Source organism: Nymphaea colorata, chromosome 12 (assembly GCF_008831285.2).
Source record: "Nymphaea colorata isolate Beijing-Zhang1983 chromosome 12, ASM883128v2, whole genome shotgun sequence".
Classification (NCBI taxonomy): Eukaryota; Viridiplantae; Streptophyta; class Magnoliopsida; order Nymphaeales; family Nymphaeaceae; genus Nymphaea; species Nymphaea colorata.
The window spans coordinates 10,613,019-10,623,914 of NC_045149.1; positions in this window are offsets into that span (position 1 = coordinate 10,613,019).

The following is a 10,896-nucleotide window of genomic DNA, read 5'->3' on the forward strand; positions in this document are numbered from 1 at the left end:
AAAGTCAAGTTTCAAAGAGTACCAGATCATTTAATCTTCCGGAGTGATGAAAAAATGCATATACAAGCTCCTATCACGTTTATGGATCTATCAAAGTACATCTTTCATATCAGAATTGTTTCCAATCTTAGTACATGTTCATCTAGAAACTCATTATTCGTTTTGATTTCCTCGTATTGGGTAAAGTCTGCTAACTGATCCTCAATTACTTGTCCTTTGATTGACTTCAAAGACACATATTCAAGTTCATATTTCATGTGCAAAACTTGTCATTTGGTGATGCGTCCATTAAGGAATGGTTGTTTCAAGATGTACTTAAGATTATTTAACTTGGAGAGTATCTTGACCTCACAAGCTAACAAATAATTTCTCAGCTTATGACACATCCAAACCAATGCTAGACATGTTTTTTCTATTGGAGAGTACTTCTTTTTATACTAGACAAAAAATTTGCTAATGTAATAAATTAGATGCTCCATGCGACTTCCTTCTTCATATTGTGCCAGAAAGCCACCACATGTTGACTCACTCACTATGATGTAAAGCAACAATGGTTTACCCAGCACTGGTGGTTGTAGAATTGACAGATTTAGAAGGTATTTCATGGTCTTTTCAAATGACTGTTGGCACTCAAAACCCCATTCAAATTTAACGCCTTTCCTCAGCATCTGGTTGAATGGTTCGCATCTCATGGCTAGATTGTAAACGAATTGTCTGATGGACTAGATTTGTCCCTGCAAGCTTTGCAGCTTCTTGATATTGATAGGTGGTGGCATATCAATGATTGCTTTAATTTTAGTGAGATCCATATCGATCTCCCTCTTATTGACCATGAAACCCAAAAGTTTACTCGATTCAACCTCAAACACACATTTTTGAGGATTCAAACGAAGCTTGTACTGTAAAAGTCTCTCAAATACCTGGGCGAGAGTTTCAATGTGGTCTTCTCTTGCCTTGAATTTGATAAATATGTCATTGATATATGCATCCATGATTTTGTGTATCTGGTCATGGAAGATAGCGACCATGGCTCTTTGATAAGTTGTTCCAGCATTTTTTAACCTAAACGGCATCACCGTGTAACAGAAAGTGCCCCACGATGTAGTAAAAGCTGTCTTAGGTTGATATTTGACTGCTAATTTGATTTGGTTATATCCCGATATCCATCTATGAAAGAGAACATGACATAGCTGTTGTACTATCCACCAACAAATCAATATTTGAAAGTGGATAATCATCTTTTGGCATGACTTTGTTCAGGTTTCGAAAGTCGATGCAGAACTTGACTTTGCCATTTTTCTTGAGGACAACCACAAAAGAAGGTACTAACAAAGATGACAACAACTGAAGATGAAATAAAGAGTACAAAGTTGACAACATAAACTTTTATGAAATGATGGATGGTGGTCAGTTGGCATCCCACCACTCGGCATATTCCTTCTTTACCATCAGGCTTGCAAACCAAGTGTACAATATCTGCGCCTTTCACTCCTGTCGAGCTACTGCAAACAATGCCACCCATTGAAGAGAGCTGAGGTCGAATTCAGGAATAGCTCCAATTGGTGTATGCACAGAAACCATCTTCTGCCTCCGAGAGAATTGTCTCATGCATCTATCAGCACAGTAATTAACTATGAAGTAAGGGCCCAAGAGTGTAGTACAACCATGATAATGATGAGTGTATCTAGGTGGATTTTGGTGACAATCATAATAGTCCCAAATGATTGCTTCTTCATTCAACTTTTCGATCAAGCGACGGTATTGCCCCAAGACTGTCAATGCCCCATCAGTGTTTCTGAATAGAATGACTTGGGGTCCTGAGTGCTTGAGGAACCACAATTGCAAAGCATATGTGCATCTTTCTATGAAGTCGGCATCTCCAATGGTGTAGCGAGTGAGTCATTGATAGAGAAAAACCAAGGATGTCATTGCTATTGACAAATGTCGGGTCCCACTATGCCCCCATATTCGAAAAAGTTGGGCAATACGTACATCTAGGAGGTCACTTCCATCAGTGAAAAGAGTCACTCCCACTGTAGCAGAACATCATACAATGTTTAATTCTTCCTATGGCTTTTCGAGGTAAGGTAGAAGGTTCAATGTAGGCTCCAAATGCTTCATACAAGTTTTTGAGGTTGATGTTTTGGCTCTCATGGTTTTCTATTATGGGCCAAGATTTTCATCTCGTGAAGTGAGCTATAAGATTATTAGCATTAGCCTTAGTTGGGTTCATGAGGAATTGTATTTTTGATGGTTCATTTGGGTCACAAGTTGAGGTGAGGAGGTTTAGTATTTCAGCAAATTCATCTAATAACATTGTCATTTCTGCCCATGAAAACCAAAAAGAGGAGGTCCTTGGGTTCTATCGCTCGGCAATTACATGCACCAAATTTCCAACCACTGCATGCATGTCTCCGACTGCGACTATCTCTAGCACACATTCTTCAAAGTATAAAGAAAACATCCGACCAAATCATGAGATGTCAAGATCGATACCATTTGGGAGCTAAAGGTTTAGACTCAAGAGAGATGTAAGTAGACTGTTCTGGTCCTTCCCCGAATAGGATGTAGTCATAAGGGAATGTGACACCACATTAGAAAAAAAGACTTCTTGAATGACGACTTTGAAGGATAGAAATTAAATTAGTGGAAAAAATTGACTAGGTTGACAAAAACAAAATGGAGTAGAGGTACATAATGAGGTTATAAAACATCACCTAAGGTTTTATGCACATCCGTACGTCATTTGAAATAATTTTGGACAAAATAAATATAGGGACCTAATTCAGATAATTTTGTGTCACGATAATCCAATATCAAGTTATGCTTATATACTTTACTCGAATGGCTTAGTACTAGCGGAGATTCTTCCTTAGATAATTAAGTGTTGGGTTCATCAATTTCTTCTTAATCACTCATCGATATACCACAAATTACTACTCATGGTACTAACGAGGGGATTTTCAGCCCAAGGTGTGGTCCAGTTGTAAGGCTTAGTCTTGTGCTACCGCCCAAGACCAAGCCCGACATCATGATGACCAGGACAAATAGGCACTGGAAGTTTTTGAAACATGAGAAAACAAGCAAAATTGGTTGTCTTTAATGCAATGTTACCTAAGATAGTGATTAAAATAAATACATTGTTTTCAATCAAGCCTTAAATTGGGGAGGGTTGTATTTGATTCTAGATATAAGTGAACATGATTGATCCTCCTCAATTAGTCTTATATGCAAAAAAGCAAATATAATCACTAAGAAATGCAATGAAATGCAGATTGGGTCAAAGCCAAAGAAGGGAACACCCTACTTTATCATCAACAAAATGTGAGATGTTGAAGTAAATGGAAATGTATCAATGACACACATAGCCAAACGATGATGGGTCTCATCACGGTCGCCATCTGTTCGCGTTCTCCAAAATTTTTGGTTTTTGGAGTGCTCTAGAGACATGAGGTTTGGTTTTGAAATGAAAGAGAAAGGAGACTCGCCCGTCGGTACAAGGATAGACTATTCCCGGCGCTTTTATCGGGGGTAATCAATTTAAGGGCTATGTTTATTTTTTATGCATTTCATTTTGGCTTCAACATCTTTTCCATTCTATGTGCGGTGTAGTGTTTGAGAAAATGTTGAAGATTTCATGTTTCAAGACTTTGAGAAATTTTTGAAGAATCTTTTGAGAGTGTAAAACATTGAGATAAATATTTAGAAAACTTTGAAGATCCCTTTTTGAAGTCACTTTAGCATTCTCTTAAGACTTTAAGTAGGTTTGAGATTTTTCTCTAATTCGGTTACCACCTAGTTAGGCCTCTATCTCCCCTTGCTTAAGTTATTTGGAGTGATGCATGTGATCATAAGTGATGTTAAGTGAGTGATAATGCATGAATGTATTGATTCTATATGATTGAAAGAAAAAAAATTCATTCCTTCCACAACATTCATCTAAAAGGATTCCTACCATAACATACATTCAAGATTTTTGTTTTCATTACCATCTTATATAAGAAGGAAAAGTTTTTGAAAGTGGATTGGGGTTGTAGACCATCAAGCTTGAATCCAATATTGATTCATTACTTGAGTTTTGGTCTTGATATGAAGTCGGTAAATGAAAATAATCTTGTAAGGAAAATATATTCAAAAGAATGAAAAAATAGAGACCTAATTAAAAGAGAAATATGGAGAAAGAGAAAGAGATTTTGAAGATCACTAAATGAGAGATTTTAAAAGAGGAAGAGATACAAATCTTTGTTTGTATTTTATATGTACATACATACATGTAGATATGAATGTAGGTATAAATGTGTACACGTATGTATGTGAAAACTTTGAAAAATGAAATATTAACTTAAATAGAGAGGAAGGAGAAGTTCTTGAAAGAGAGAGAGAGTGAGAGACAGAGGGAGATGCACATATACATGTACATTATCACACAGGCACGGATATGAAAGTTTATAAAAGAAGGTATTGCTTAGAAGACAAAGAGAGATTTTAGAGGGAACAAAATAGAGGAATATATATATATATATATATATATATATATATATATACACACACACACACACACACATATATATATATATATATATATATATATATATATATATATAAGAAGTTTGTAGGAGAAGACATTTAACTTGAAGAGATAAATAAAAGATTCTACAAAGAGAAAATATAATACATGTGTACATTCTTTCATGTATATGTGAAAATTTGTAAAATAGAATATAGAAACATAAAGAGAGAATAATGAAGAAATCATCATGTGCATATATATGTATATAACATGTATATATATGTGTGTCTTCATGAGACTAAAAGTAACTTAAAACATTCGATTTCAAGTTTGTTGTAAGCCGGAGGGGAGCTTGGGCTCATGCAAGAGCCTAAGCTAAGTCTCCAATGACACATTAAAAAAGATTTTTTCGAAAATATTTTGGAAACCATAATCTTAAATATTTTTATATATGAAAATAAAACATAGTTATTTCTTTTGTAAACCACACGATACACTGCTTATTAGGGTACCTAATCGGATGATTAAAAGGAAAATAATGCAAAATGACATGAAAATACATATTAACATGTATACATTCGTGAGTGTTTTCCTTGGGTTGGACAAGCTCCAACCTCAAAAATTAATTTAAAAATAAAGAGTCTCAAACCGCACTCTCATTCTTACCATGCATTTACATACAAATAAAAAATCAAACAACTATGCATAGATAATATCTTGAAACAAAACAAGATTCAAGAAAAGAAAAACCATGATTCAATCTTGAAATGAAATATTATCTCATCTTCTCCTGCTCCCGATGCACTCGAGCATAGCTCTTTGACTCTAAAATAGAGGTTTGGGAGCTATCTCATATGGCCATGGGGAGATGAAGATAAAATGAAATAAGATAACAACAACAAAACTATTCAAGAAAAGAAAGAGCATGATTTAATCATAAAATGAAATATTGGTTTACCGTCTCATGCTTTCGATACACTCAAGAATAGCTTCTTGACTCTAAAATTAAGATTTAGAGGCTATCTTATATGGCCATAGGGAGATGAAGAATGGAAGAAAAAAGGGAACCAACACAAGACTCTATTCTAATAAAGAGAACATGATTTAATCATAAAATGAAATATCATCCCACCTTCTCATACTTCTGGTGCACTCGAGCATAACTTCTTGACTCTATGATAGAGATTTGAGAGCAATCTCATATGGTCATGGGGAGATGAAGAAGAGAGGAAGCGAAAAAAATGGAATGGGATATGTGTTGCTTGACTGGCCTAAGGACCAAGTCAATTTGGTTGACTTAACTAGGTTTTCAAACATTGGGTTAGAGAAAAGGAGGAAATACGTGTTGCTTGTAAAAGGGAAGGGAGTCTACATTGATAACCTTCTCCTCTCTTGGCGATCCACCAGCCTCAATGCAAGTTACTGGGGCCACTAAGAAGAGGGACAGAAATAAAACACGAAAGAATCCGTCCCCCTAGAGTTGACATTTAAATGCATATAAATTTCAGACCCCACCATGTCCCCACTACTCTATAATCTGCAGACTTGGGCCGTGTTCTCATCCCCTCCCGTTGAATGAGGAGACGTGCACGAAGCAGCAAAATTGGAGCTTTGTTTAAAAATAGATTTTAGGAGAGAGAGAGCCACCCATCGACACGACGATCGATTGTTGCTGCCACCATTAACATGAGTGTTCGATCCAAGGTCTAGATTTCTCAAGCTTGACAATTTATATTTTTTGCACATGTTTGTGCAAGGAATGGATTTTGGAATTTTAAAGTTCATTTTGAACAAAGATTTGAATCTTGTTTAGAATTTTTTTTTGTATTTCAGGAACTTTAAAAATCTAGAAATCATCTTTGGAATAGGATTCTCAAATTAATCCCAGATTTTGGTAGTTGAACTCCAACAATTTTGATTTGATCCCAAAAATAGGAACTTTGAATTGGGAAACTGACAGTTTAAAATTTGGATTTTGACTAGAATTGGGGACCGGGTAATCGAAGTCTAGCTAGACTTTTTGGGAATAGGTCTTTAGAGTTGATTTGGTCCTAAAGATTAGAGGCTGGATTTGAGAATTTGGGTTAGGAATTGACTTGACCTTAGCAAGTTTGAAAATAACTTTGGTTTGGATTTTTGAGACTTGAACATACTTTTGAAGGTAATTGGCCTTTTTGAGAGTTTTGGAGAAGCATGATTCTATTTGGTTGGTTTTCTTCCAAAATGGGAATTGGAAGTTGGGAATCCAAGTTTAGCTTTGAATAATTTTCTTAGTTTTTGAATTCTGATTTTGGGACTGACTGAGGTTGGGAACTTCGTAGAATTTGCTTCGTTACCGATAGAAATGGATTTGGGAGATTTGACCTGATCAACTTTGATTCAGATTTTGGTTTTGATTTGGTAATTTTGTAAATCTAGAAATATTCTTGGTATTGGAGCGAGAATTTTGATTTACCTTCAAGGATGAGTTTAAGAAATTTGGACGTTTGTTAGACTCTAGGATTTTTAAGAAGAGTCGGTTTTGGAATCCTGAAATTTTTAAGACTTTGGTCGTGGTCATGAAAATTTGCTTGATTTTAAGTACATTTAGGACTAAAATTGATTTCAAGATGAATTTGATTTTGAGAGAAATCCAATCATGGAATCCAATTGAAATCGATTTTAAAAATTTTAGTTTTTGCTGCCATTTTATGTTTTCACGTCAAAATAAGTGAGGTGCGCAAGTTTTTGTGCAATATGACCTAATCATGGCAGCAACTCCAACTTAACTCCCTTAGATCTTGGAGAGAGTGAGTGAGGGCATGTATGCATTATTTCCAAAATCTTAACAGGAACCAAAACATTAATTTTTCAAATTTTTTCTATCGGTTAAACTAAAATTTTTAAAATTTATATATAATTAATTATTTAAAAAAAAAATCTGAGGAGGACCATGGCCATCCGCCCCCACCCCTTTTCTTGCTCACGGCATGCTCTTATCAGAAATTTCCTTCCCACTTGCTTAAAAGAGATGAGAAATTGTGTATTGCCCAAATATTGAATGACCAATCGTGAATAATTACACGCAAAAATTCCAATAGCTTTTTTTAGATTTCAATGTTTAATGGAATGGTTTGACATGATATGCACTTAACAAGAGAAAGCTGCAAATGATACGGCCTTATCCCTTGGTCTACATTCCAGTGAATCTGGTATTAGCATCAATAATAGCTAAAAGGAACCTACTGTTATTGCTGAAAATACTATGTTCCTCCACTCATAAATGTGGTTAAAATGCAATGGCAGTCCGGGCAAACAAAGGGATAATATCTGAGTAAGGGTGAGCACCAGGCTGGGTAAGTAGCACATGAGCCTACTTTAAAATTAGATCCAGCTTGAATCTGCATTGTAAAGGACTCATTACGTGTTGTGCATGAGTTACGTCCTTCTTTATTTTATGCCCAGTTCGTTTTTATGGCATTTTATTGGAAGCAGAAGCCTCACAAGATTTTTAGATTTGGATTCGGCTGCAGAGCTGTTGTCTCAACTCTGCAGTTCTGTAGTCTGAACTTTCCTTAATATTGTCCTTGTATGGTTTGGTGCGAGGGAACATCTTTTGATACTTTTTTGTTAATTTTTTTCGATATGCCTTTTTTATACTTTATTCTTAGTTGCTAAATTCAGTTCAGGTTAAGTTTTACAGTGGGCGACATTTGCAGTTGGATGAAGAATAGACATTAAAAACGATTGCAACCTGTTCCAAGTACAAATTGAATTGTTACCAGGACTTCATTGACCATTCTAAGCATATTATAATATTTTTTTTCTAATTTTTATGCATATTGGGTGTTTGTTGACTCAGTACTTGGTTTCTCATAGGGTGTCATGGGAGATGTAATTTTATGAACTGCATTGGCTGTTCCATCAATTTCTGTGCTTATTCGTACTTCTGTGTGGAATCAATACCAATTCAATGTTCATCAATTGTGGTACTTGTTCCTAATCAGTTCTTAAATGCAATAGGACCAATTCAAAATGAATCACTTCTTAGAAGAACTTATACAATGGAAGCAAGGGCTGATGGCCCTCGCCCGCAGGATGGCTGTTTGTTTTCTTTTTTTTTTTTAAAAAAAAAATTCTGTTACATTTTAAATAAAATTATTATGTGCAGGTTCTTTTTTTTTTGTTTTTTTTATAAGTGGTCCTTTGAGAATCACATACGAAAGTTGAGGAACTCTTTGATGAATCTCAAAGGTTGTGGGGTTATTTGATGCAATCACCAACGAAATGTGAGACAGAACGGAATGATGATGAAATTTACGGCATTGTGAATGTACGTTAGTTCTAATGACGTAACCTGAATGTCAGTGGAGAGAATATTCAGCTACATTATCTTTTATTTTTCTTTTTGTCAAGACTGAACATTAAGCTGCACATTAAACCTGCTATAACACCGAGTAGGTTACATGTAATGAGGGCATAAATGGAATCTCGATTGACGACATACCGTACAGAGGTGTTCATCAGGAGAAGGCTCCCTTCATGCCTTCCAATAACACAAAAAATCAACCCCCATAACTAAAGCCAGCTAAATAATGAAACTGAAATTAAAACCTAACAAAATATATGAAGGTTTGTCATAACCTAGTATATATATATATTTATATATCAAGAGAGAGAGAGAGAGATAGAAAAAAAAGAAAACTGAATCATGATAGTCAGTTTATAGTGGCTGTTAACACCCCAAATTATTCCACACCAAAATTTAAGCAATTTAAAAAAAAAGAATTGTGAAAAATTACAATTTCAAAGCTAATTTCGAATATAAAGAATAATTTAGATTCAATTTAACCTGTGACACAAATCCCAATGTAAGATTACGAATCTAATTGCAAATATCATTTTAAATCCAAATCTAATTGCAAAATTCAAATTTTGACTTAAATCCAACAATTGGTTCTAATTCAGTTTAGAATGTTATGTGGGACTCACATGTGGGCCCCACCTAGCCCGTGTTGTCAAGAGCCCCCCAGGGGTCACGCCCCCCATTTAAAAAATTATATTTTCTCTCAATTAAATGAAAAAAGTCATTTTCAAGGAGAAATGAATGAGAAACCTAGGAAAAGAGAGACATTTATGTCTCTCTCTCTTCTTTAACTAGGTTCTCTTTAAAGAGTAGTCAATTTCCAAAAAGCAATAACTAGGCTGGTCAAACTCACCTAACCTACTTAATTCAAGTAGGTTTGACCTGGGTGCACCCCAGTCAGTCGACGAAAATAGACTTTGACCAAATCGAACCCACTTTGACTAGACTATATCGAAGTACAATTCAGCCCAATTAAGAGCTTTCTTAGCTCAAATTTATCAAATTACCTCAAACAAAGTCAAACTACTTGCAAATGAGCTTTGACTTTGGTCAATTGGTTGAAATAAGCCAATCAAAACAATTTTGCCCTTCTATATTCAAATTGAGATTACAGAGCCTAAATTGGCTTATGAACGACACATATACATTTGAATTTGTCAAATATATAAATCAAATACTAAATTCAAATACAATATTTCAAACCAAAGTTTGATTCAGTTGAAATCCATCTTTAATCAAGTTATGAACAAAAATACACCTTTCGAACCAAATTTGATAGAATTTTCTAATGTTGTTCAAATTTAAATTGAATTATCATAATTCAATGGCATTTGGAGCTTAGTGACTAGGTTTTAACTTAGCAAGCTCGATTTCAAAAAAAAAAAAAAATAAATAGCACAAAATAAGGAAAAACCCTGTGCAAGGGCATTTTCAGTCAAAATTTTGGTCAAAGTTGGTCAGCTAGGTCTGAACCAATGTTGACCAAACCTAGCCCAGTCCACCTAACTCGTGTAAATGGGCTAAGAATAGTCAATTAGAGCCTTTAAACCTTATTTAACCCACTTTACAAGTCCCAAGCTAGTTTCCATTGTGAGTTAAGAAGGTGGTTGAACCCACCTCATCATCTATATAAACCTCTCCTTAGGCACCAAGGAGGAGGACGAAAATTTGAAGATTCCATCAAGTTGCTGCAGCCAAGGAGCTAGGAGGGAGAAGCCAAGGAGGAGAAAGAAAATTCATCCAAGCCTTCTACCCCCCTCTCTCTCATTTTCTTCTTCATTTCCTCTATTCTCTCTATCGATTTTGCTAAGTTAGGGTGCTTAAGTGAACCCTTAGGATTTTCATGGTGAGAAGCTCTCTTTTCCACTTCAAATTCCAGCAAACAAGCTATTCTTATTCTAGTTTTGCTAAGATCGAATCCAAGGTTGGACTCTTGCTTAGGATTGCTCGATTTAGAAAACAAGTGAAGAAGAAGAACATGCATCAAGACCAACCGCAAGGTAGGTGATTTTAAGTCATTTCTCATATACTTTAGCTTTTT